The following is a 10,764-nucleotide window of genomic DNA, read 5'->3' as shown; positions in this document are numbered from 1 at the left end:
TTCCTACTTGGTGAGCTTTGCTTGGTTGAGACGCTTGCCCCCCCCCCCCTGCTCCTCGGCTGACCAAGTAGAAACAATCTATTCGATGGCTGCCTTGTCTTGTAAGGCGACTCTACTCAGAGAAGTCACTCTGCAAAGTAGCAAGATTTCTTTTGCACAGACAGAAAGGGCTTCACCCGCAAAGGTAAAGCCTGCCAATAATAGAAACAACTCATTAGTGCTGCTCTCCACGGAAGTCTTTAGTAAAAGGCGAAAGACTTGTATGTTATGAAGAGAAACCAGAGTACGATTATCCGTCACTGCGGGAGCAGGGCATCAGGCTAGTTGGTATAGCCACCTTCCCCATGGTGAGCTTTGCTTGGTTGAGACGCTTCCCCCCCCCCCCCCCCCCCCCCCCCCCCCCCCACCCCTGCTCCTCGGCTGACCAAGTAGGAACAATCGGGCCCTATTCGATGGCTGCCTTGTCTTTTACTCTATGCAAAAGACAAGGCGGCAACAAAAACACCACGAGAATCCCGTATTGAGGCTTTGTTCTGACCGCTCATTCGGTGTCGCGTTTCTTTCAAGCAATTCTCCCGGTTAGCCGACACTCGGCTCGCTCCCATAGCCGTGTTAAAGTCTACTTCGCATTCACTCTCTTTTCTCAGCAGACTCTTGGGATTTTATCTATAAAATGAATTCCTTCACTCAAACTATGTTAAAACTGCTTTGTCGTTCATATTTACCATGTCTAGAAAGATTTAAACAAAAAAAACAACGTTGTACTTTGCAGTAAAAGAAAGAGCAAATCTAAAGTTTCAGGAATCCGAGAATAAGCTTACTTTCATGAGTGCTTCACGATTTCGGATTTTGCTATAAAATGAATTCCTTCACTCAAACTAAATTAAAACTGCTAAACCGCTAATCTGTTACATGTAAGGCAGATGTCAAATTCACCGAAATAGGATCTAAGGGTATTCGGCCAATCGAGCTGTAGCAGCTTCGGTAAAAGAGTATAAGTTGAAGAGTTTGTGAATAAAGGTGTGCGCACACATAGTGTGCTGTACGAAAATAGGCAGGGAGCAATGCCGGCTGGGGTATATGTTCTTGTATGTTGTCTGACTGTTTGATTTGAATGTGTTGTGTAAGTGTCCTGTTGAATGTTACATGTTTGGGCTTTGACACGCTTCACTGTGGTTGTTAACTGTGTGGTGTGTCCTGAAATGTTATATGTTTGGGCTGTGTGACATGCTTAATGCTTGTCAGTAGCTCCCCACTTATTCATATATAGCAACTGACAACATAAGAAGTCCGGACATACTTTGATAGTAGTTGTAGAAGTATCCTTATTGATAATAGATCACTAATTCATAGTGATAGAACAGTAGATGAACAGGTGCTTGCACATGTCTCACGAAAATAAAATGGGTGTATCATTGCTGATGGCAGAGCAATACTGCCAAACTTATGAGTTCTTGTGGCAAACTTGATTCAGTGTCTTGACGTGTATACGCTGTTTCGCTGACTTGATTGTCACAAGAAACAAAGTGTGTTTGATAAGATCCGACCATTTTATTACGGGAGGATCAGTATGTATGGATTCTGATGTGACTGATAAACCCATTCGTATCTTAAGCATAATCTAATACATGAGACAACGCCCTGGCACACGATAAAAAAAAAAAAGAGAGAGAGCGGTTTTGTGTCCCCACAGTCCATAATGTAGAAAAGAGAGAAAAAAGCCTTTCTGATTTGGTGTGTGTGCTCATAGTGCAGAGTGTAGAGAAAAGAAAGCCGTTTTGGTGTCACGGGTGTTGTGACTTACACACACACATTTCTAAATTGAGAAAGGAAATTATTTTAGAGGAAGCACTAGAGTTTAGATCCCACATTTGTTGATAGGCATTCATTTATTTCTTCACTTCTGATGAAGTTTCAACAATAAACAACAAACTTTGTATTATGAGAAAGAACCAGAATCATTCTTCAGGAATCCGAAAATAAGCTCTATTTTATGAGTTATGCACGAATTCGGATTCTCCTATAAAACGAATTCCTTAACTCAAACCAAGTTAAGACTGCTTTGTCCTTCATATTTATTCATGTCTAATCAAGTTTCAACGATAAACAACGTTGTACTTTGTAGAATGAGAAAGAACTTCTTCAGCAATAAGCATCTCTCGACATATGACGAAATACAGATTTTGCTATAAAATTAATTCCTTCTATCAGCCTGACTTAAAACTGTTTGTCCTCCTTATTTATCCACTTCAAATCAAGTTTCAACAATTAAAAAAATTTGTAGTTTGAGAAAGAACAACTTAATCTTCAGCAATCAGTATAAAAAGAGGTGCAAATGCCAACCATACATACCTAAAAGGTGGAGCGGAAGTATTCAGCTGCAAGTAGGTGTGAATGTTCGACCATAATTAGTAAAAAGCGGGTAAGAAAAGGTTCGAATGCCCGACTATATATTAACAAAAGCGGGAGGAGATGTCTTCGGATGAGAGTGGGTGAGAATTTCCAACCATAATCTATAAAATACGGTGAAAAAATATATGTGAATGCCTCATAGAACACTAAAAGCGGAAGTGTTCGGCTGCAAGAAGGTGTGAATGTCCGACTATATTTAGTGAAAAGCAGGTGAAGCAAGGTCTGAATGCCCAACCTTACATCATCAAAAGCGAGATCAGAGGTGTTTGGCTGCAAGAAGGCCATAGTTTGCCAAAAGCGGGTAAGGTGCGAATGACCGACTAAATATCAACAAAAGTGGGGGAGGAGGTCTTCGGATGCAAGTGGGTGTGAATATCCCACCATACAAGTATGGTGGAGAGGAAGCTGTGAATGGCCGACCATAGTAAAAGGCGGGTGAGAGAAGGTGCGAATGTCAAACCATACATAATCAAAAGAAGGAGCGGAGGTGTTCTGCTGTAAGAAGGTGTGAATGTCCAACCATAGTTGGTAAAAAGCGGGTAAGAAAAGGTTAAAATACCCGACTGTACACAATCAATAGCGGGAGCGGAGTTGTTCGGCTACTAAAAGGTGTGAAAGTCCGACCATGGTTTGTAAAAAGCGGGTAAGAAAAGGTGCGAATGCCCGACAATGTATGATCAAAAGAGGGAGTGGAGGTTTTCGGCTGCAAGAAGGTCTGAATGTCCAACCATAATTTGTAAAAACCGGGGAAGAAAAGGCTCGAAAGCCCGACTATACACCATAGAAAGTGGGAGCGGAGGTGTTCAGCTGCAAGACGGTCTGAATGTCCATCAATAATTGCTAGAAAACATGAAAGAAAATTTTCGAATATCAAACTGCACATGATCATAAGCGGGAGAGGAGGTGTTCAGCTGCAAGAAGGTGTGAATGTCTACCCATAATTACTGAAAAATGGGTAAGAAAAGGTGCGAATGCCTAACCATACATCATCAAAAGAGGGAGCGGAGGTGTTCCGCTGTAAGACGGTGTGAATGTCCGACCATAGATGGTAAAAAGCGGGTAAGAAAAGGTTAAATTACCCGACTGTACACAATCAAAAGAGGAAGCGGAGTTGTTCAGCTAAGAGAAGGTGTGAACGTCCGACCAAAGTTTGTGAAAAAGCAGTTAAGAAAAGGTTCGAATATCTAACCAAACATAATCAAAAGCGGGAGCAGAGCTGTTCGACTGCAAGTAGGTGTGAATGTCAGAGAATAATTTGCAAAAAGCTGATGAGAAAGGGTGAGAAATCCCGACTATACACCATCAAATGCGGTAGCGGAGTTGTTCGGCTGTGAGTAGGTGTGATTCTCCAACCATAATTGCTGAAAAATGTGTTAGAAAAGGTAAGAATGCCGGTCCATACATCATCAAAAGCGAGAGAGGTTGTGTTCGACTGCAAGTAGGTGTGAATGTCCAGCCATAATTACTCACAAACGGGTAAGAAAAGGTAGTAGCCAGACCATATATGATCAAAACAGGGAGCGGAGGTGGTTCAGCTGCAAGAAGGTTTGAATGTAAAACTAAAGTTCAAATATATTAACAAAAGCGGGAGGAGAGGTCTTCGGATGAGAGTGGTTGAAAATTTATATTTGAAAAATGTATAAAATGCGGTGAAAAAAAAGGTGTGATAGAACACTAAAAGGTGGAGCGGAAGTGTTCGGCTGCAAGAAGGTGTGAATGTCCGACTACAGTGTACAGTCGGGTATTTTAACCTTTTCTTACCCGCTTTTTACCAACTATGGTCGGACATTCACACCTTCTTACAGCGGAACACCTCCGCTCCCTCTTTTGATAGTGTATGTTCGGGCATTCGAACCTATTCTTACCCCCTTTTTACAAACTATGCTCGGAGCTCCGCTCCGGTATTTGATGGTGTATAGTCAGGCATTCTCAACCTTTCTCATCAGCTTTTTGCAAATTCAAATTCACACCTACTTGCAGTCGAACAGCTCTGCTCCCGCTTTTGATTATGTTTGGTTGGATATTCGAACCTTTTCTTTACTGCTTTTTAAAAACTTTGGTCGGACGTTCACACCTTCTTGCAGCCGAACACCTCCGCTTCCGCTTTTGATGGTATATATTCGGGCATTCGAACCTTTTCTTACCCGTTTTTTACAAACCATGGTCGGACTGTCACACATTCTTGTAGCCAAACACATCCGCTCCCGCTATTGATTGTGTACAGTCGGGTATTTTAACCTTTTCTTACCCGTTTTATACCAACTATGGTCTGACATTCACACCTTCTTACAGCGGAACTCCTCCGCTCCCTCTTTTGATGGTGTATGTTTGGGCATTCGAACCTTTTCTTACCCGCTTTTTACAAACTATGCTCGGACATTCAAACCTTCTTGTAGCCGAACACATCCACTCCTGCTTTTGATGATGTATGGTTGGGCATTCAAACCTACTTGTTGCCCGCTTTTCATTAATTTTGGGTGGACATTCACACCTTGTCACAGCCAAACACCTCCGCTCCCTGTTTTGATCATGTATGGTTGGACATTCGCACCTTTTCTCACCCGCTTTTTGCAAACTATGGTCGGCTGTTCACAGCTTCCTCTCCACCATACTTGTATGGTGGGATATTCACACCCACTTGCATCCGAAGACCTTTTGTTGATATTTAGTCGGTCATTCGCAGCTTACCCGCTTTTGGCAAACTAAGGCCTTCTTGCAGCCAACAACCTCTGATCTCGCTTTTGATGATGTAAGGTTGGGCATTCAGACCTTGCTTCACCTGCTTTTCACCAAATATAGTCAGACATTCACACCTTCTTGCAGCCGAACACTTCCGCTCCACCTTTTAGTGTTCTATCACACCTTTTTTTTCACCGCATTTTATAGATTATGGTTGGAAATTCTCAACCACTCTCATCCGAACACCTCTCCTCCCACTTTTGTTAATATATTTGAACTTAAGTCGGACATTCACACCTTCTTGCAGCTGAACCACCTCCGCTCCCGCTTATGATCATGTGCGGTTTGATATTCGAAAATTTTCTTTCATGTTTTAAAGCAATTATTGATGGACATTCAAATCTTCTTGTAGCCGAACACATCCACTCCTGCTTTTGATGATGTATGGTTTGGCATTCGCACTCTTTTTTTACCCATTTTTCAGGAATTATGGGTGGACATTCAGACCTTCTTGCAGCCGAAAACCTCCGCTCCCTCTTTTGATCATACATTGTCGGGCATTCGCACCTTGTCTTACCCGCTTTTTATAAACTTTAGTCGGACATTCACACCTTCTTGCAGCTGAACGACCTCCGCTCCCTGTTTTGATCATGTATGGTCTGGCAATACTACCTTTTCTTACCCGTTTGTGAGTAATTAATCCCAAAATATTGAGCATAAAATAAGTCTTTATGCTGATGATGTGTTACTTTTCCTTCAGAACTCACAGACGTCTCTCACTCACACGATCACACTCATAAATAAATTCTCAGCACTTTCTGACTACTCTATCAACTGGTCTAAGACCACAGTTCTGCCCATTAACTGTAGGGTCCATAATATAACTGCGATCACTTTACAGTCAGGAAATATTAGATATTTAGGCATAAACATTTCCTCCAGGCTCTCAGAGCTAACAAAGCTAAATTATGTGCAATTATTAAAGACAGTAGAGGACGATCTCTCTCGTTGGAAGTCCTTACCTATATCACTTATGGGGAGAGTTACATCCATTAAAATGATGATACTACCAAAAGTTAACTATTTGTTTTCAATGATCCCCATAAAACCATCTGCTACTTGGTTTAAGTCACTAGATTCATGCATCTCCAAATTTCTGTGGAAAAACAAACCACCACGTATTAGTTTAAAAACCCTACAGAAGACCAAGGACAGTGGTGTATTAGATTTACCTCATTTTCAGCACTATTCCTTAGCCAATAGGTTACAATATATATCAAAATGGTTTAAACCTTGTTGTTGTCACAGTTCCCAGAGACGTTGTAATCGTTGAGGATTCTATATTCACCCCCTCATTAGAGGCACGTGTTGAAGATTGATGACACTGAATCTTCTTCTCTGTTCATTGCTGGCATCATTCCCAGCATCGTAAGTGTTCGTGGCATTGTTAGCCTCTTCTTCTGGATCTTGATATCGAGAATCCTTTTGTATTTCTGGTTTGTCAGTCCTCTCTCTTCGTTCACCGGAGTCTTCGTCTTTTTGTCCTTGAGTTTGCTGATTTTTTCTTCTTTTGATGCCTTGACACAATGTGACAGGTGATACCACGTGGGAGATCCTTTAACTTGGACTGCTGTCCCTGTGCTGCGAAATGGCTGTGCTGCTCAAATGGTCTCTCCTTCATCATGGTTACATGCTGCCATTCCGACGTCCCGCCATTCCGACACTTTTTTCCTCCTATGGTCGGAATGGCGGTATGTTTTTTTTTTAATTTAACATACCGCCATTCCGACAGTTCCTTTTAATAGCCTATTTTTTACCCAAAACATTTTGCACTAATGATATGCCGGCGCAAATACGCCCTAAAGTTTGGCGCACAAGCTCTGCACATCCAGAGGCCACAGCCTCGCAAACAAACTTTAATAATCTATTATCAAAATCCCCTGAATTTCAAATATAAAAATACAGATATTAATGTAACTCTGGCGAGACTGAAACTGATTAAGCAGAAATACAGTGTCAGTGAGCTGTCACAGCAGCCAGCTGGAGCGGAGCTCTCCACAGAGCCAATGCGTCTTTTGCACGCTGTCATCATATGCAAAAGTAATAATTGCAATAACAGATATCACGGCTACTGCACAGGACACAGTTGCGAGCACTCTGCCTTGCCTTGCCAATAGGAGAAGAGAGAAATGACAGCATAGAACGTATAAAACACAACAAAATGCAGTAAAATCGTTTATTCATGTTATTCACGTGATTTATGAGTACTCACTCCAATTTTGGGAAGCGCGGATGGGCTTTGCGCATTTGCTTTCTTTTAGTTAACTTTCGTTTCTTTTGGATTCTTGTGCGTGTTATGGAGCCGTTTTGGTCCATGTTTGTAAGTCTTTTTTTCCTGGATTAAATTTTCGGAAGTTGAAACAAGTAGCATTGGAGTGTGTGATTGAAAACCACCGCGGACTGCTTCTCCTCCTCCAGTTGCCGAGACTTTGTGTTTTTGATAACGCTTGTCTATAAACATGTGTTAAACATATAAATTGCATGAAGAGAAAGAAGGGACTCACCTGTTGAGTAACACACATTTCCTTATACGGAAAGCCTTGTCGGAATGGTGGGACATTTGAACGTCGGAATAGCGGGATGTCGGAATGGTGGGATGTCGGAATGGTGGGATGTCGGAATGGTGGGACGTTTGCATGTCGGAATGGTGGTATGTCGGAATGGTGGGATGTCGGAATGGTGGGATGTCGGAATAGCGGGATGTCAGAATGGCGGGATTTCGGAATGGTTGTTGCCACCCCCTTCATCATATACACAGTTATTTATACATCACCTTCCACCATGAAGCGTCCCTTTTTGTTTCTCTCTTTGTTCTTAAAATGCTGTTATGCATGTCTAAACCAATCCATTAAATTAGATCATTTTTGCAGTAAAGCGATCTACAATGTGCTTGGTCGCAAAGCTGCTCATCTGTGGTAAACAGCTCTTCAGAAAGGCATTCTTCAATTGATTTCACTAATTTTATGTAATAATTTTGTGATTTCCTACAAAACTACACTTCTTCTCCCATCTGTCTGAGTATTTAATATTGTCTGGGTCCCGTTAAAACATGTATTTTTCCCATCTAATTCCTTGTTTGCTTTAAAACAAGTATTGCCCATTTTCTATCCCTTCAGTAGCCAATCAGTTTGTATGGAGTACACTGGAGCAACTTGACTGATCAGTAAAACACTGCTTTTGTTGTCACCGCAAGGCTTCCCCCGTCGGTTGTTTCACTGAGACACTACTGAGTAACTATAACTCAACACAGTTTATACACATAACATTCATATACATACTAACAAACAAACAAACAATTATTTATCGCAATTTTCTCATCTCTGTTTGAACGTACACCCAGGTAAATATTCCTGTAGTCTTCTCATACCGACTATGGACCCATTCATTGTTTAACTTCACTGTTTTGCAAATCCTAATTGAATATTACAGATTGACATTGAACTTTACTGGATAAGCAGGTCTTCATTGCATTCAGCAGCCTATATGTGAGCATCTATGTGTAAGCTGTTCTTCTTTGCATTTATCAGCAGCAAGCAATTCTTCATTGCACATGCATATGAAAATAGTAAAACAATTCCAATGCGTTAGCGAAACCTTCTATATCAGGAGTGTCCATCATGATGCTGGGAATAGAACCTCTTTCCCAGAATAGTTCAACCTTCATTACTCAACTGATCATAACTCCGCAATGAGCACATTTCAAAGTATCATTCCTCTACATGTATTCAAAAATCTATGTGTAAATATTTAATATTTCTTATATTTGTTGATGTCATTCTGTGTGCATGTGGCCTAAACCCAATCTCTGTGTGGCAATTTTAATTTAAACAAGTTGGACTCTGCCTCTGATCATTTAAAAAAGGTGTGTACCAATATCAACCTTTCTCAGGTAATTGCTGATCCTACAAAACCAAAGAGATCCTTCAAGGTTGTCCCTGATTTGCTCAATCTTAACAAATCAAACGTAGAAAATCCGCAGTATCTGAACTTGGTGTTAGTTATCACCGCTCAATAGCCTGTATCAGAATTGCAAAAATGAAAAAATTAGGTCCACGCTTGGTATTCAGATCCTGAAACATCTCCATGAGCAGGCTTTTTTTTAACTGATCTGTTGAATAGTTATATGACACTGTTAAAATCCCAGATGAAGATCTAGCACTTGACCATTTTTGTAAATCTTCTAATTCCATAGTTGATAAACACGCCCCTTTTAAAAAGTATAGAACTTAGAACAGGTCTAGTCCCTGGCTTTCGGCAGAACTGTCTTCTTTACTTTTTTTTTTTTTTTCCCTTCAGAAGAATTGTAGTCTGAATACCTTTGATGCCAAACAGATTTGCTTTGCCAAGGGAAGTTTTATAAATGTAAAGCTCCCCTTGATGCCCATTTATTTATTTCTGTTTACAATATATGACATGAACTGAACTGAACCAGACCGGGGGACAAGGAAAGAAGAAGAGGAAAGAAGACTTGGACTGCTGTCCCTGTGCTGCAGTTCAGAGTACCCACCCTTTTGGGAGTCTCTGGGGGAGGCACTGGAGAATGCTCCTACCGGAGACTCCCTCGTTCTGCTGGGGGACTTCAATGCTCACGTGCGCAATGACAGTGAGACCTGGAGGGGTGTGATTGGGAGGAAAGGCCCCCCCGATCTGAACCAGAGTGGTGTTATGTTGTTGGACTTCTGTGCTGGTCATGGACTGTCCATAACGAACACCATGTTCAGACATAAGGGTGTCCATATGTGCACTTGGCACCAGGACACCCTTGGCCGCAGTTCGATGATCGACTTTGTGGTTGTATCATCGGACTTGCGGCCGTATGTCCTGGACACTCGGGTGAAGAGAGGGGCGGAGCTGTCAACTGATCAACGCCTGGTGGTGAGTTGGCTCCGCTGGTGGGGGAGGATGCCGATCAGACCTGGCAGGCCCAAACGTATTGTGAGGGTCTGCTGAGAGCGTTTGTCAGAATCCCCCGTCAGAAGGAGCTTTAACTCCCACCTCCGGCAGAGCTTCAACCATATCCCGGGGGAGGTGGGGGACATTGAGTCCGAATGGGCCATGTTCCGTGACTCCATTGCCGAGGCAGCTGATCGGAGTTGTGGCCGTAAGGTGGTCGGTGCCTGTCGTGGCGGCAACCCTCGAACCTGCTGGTGGACACCAGTGGTGAGGGAAGCCGTCAAGCTGAAGAAAGAGTCCTATCAGGCCTTTTTGGCCAGTGGGACCCTGGAAGCAGCTGAAAGGTACCGACAGGCCAGACGGGCCGCGGCGTTGGCGGTTGCAGAGGCAAAAACTCGGGCCTGGGAGGAGTTCGGTGAGACCATGGAGAACGATTTACGGACGGCCTCGAAGAGATTCTGATCCACCATCCGGCGTCTCAGGGGGGGGGAGCGGCTCACAGTCAACACTGTTTACAGTGGGGACGGGGCTTTGCTGACCTCAACTAGGGATGTTGTGAGTCGGTGGGGGGAGTACTTCGAGGAACTCCTCAATCCTACCAACACGTGCTCGGAAGAGGCAGAGTCGGAGAGCTCGGAGACGGGGCCTCCCATTTCTGGGGCTGAGGTTGCCGAGGTGGTCAAAAAGCTCCTCGGTGGCAAGGCCCCGGGGGTGGATGAG

General features: G+C 42.9%; 1 non-coding gene across 1 annotated transcript; it reads right to left on the bottom strand.

The window, feature by feature from the left end:
- Positions 1–173: 173 nt before the first annotated feature.
- LOC140279036 (U5 spliceosomal RNA) lies at positions 174–287 on the bottom strand. The gene has a single exon (XR_011909242.1). It is a non-coding gene; the product is annotated as a U5 spliceosomal RNA (small nuclear RNA).
- Between the last annotated feature and the right edge of the window lie 10,477 nt (positions 288–10,764).

The sequence above is a fragment of the Leuresthes tenuis genome, unplaced genomic scaffold (genome assembly GCF_036924035.1).
Source record: "Leuresthes tenuis unplaced genomic scaffold, fLeuTen1.0.hap1 SCAF_20, whole genome shotgun sequence".
Lineage (NCBI taxonomy): Eukaryota > Metazoa > Chordata > Actinopteri > Atheriniformes > Atherinopsidae > Leuresthes > Leuresthes tenuis.
This window is presented reverse-complemented; position numbering and strand designations above follow the sequence as displayed.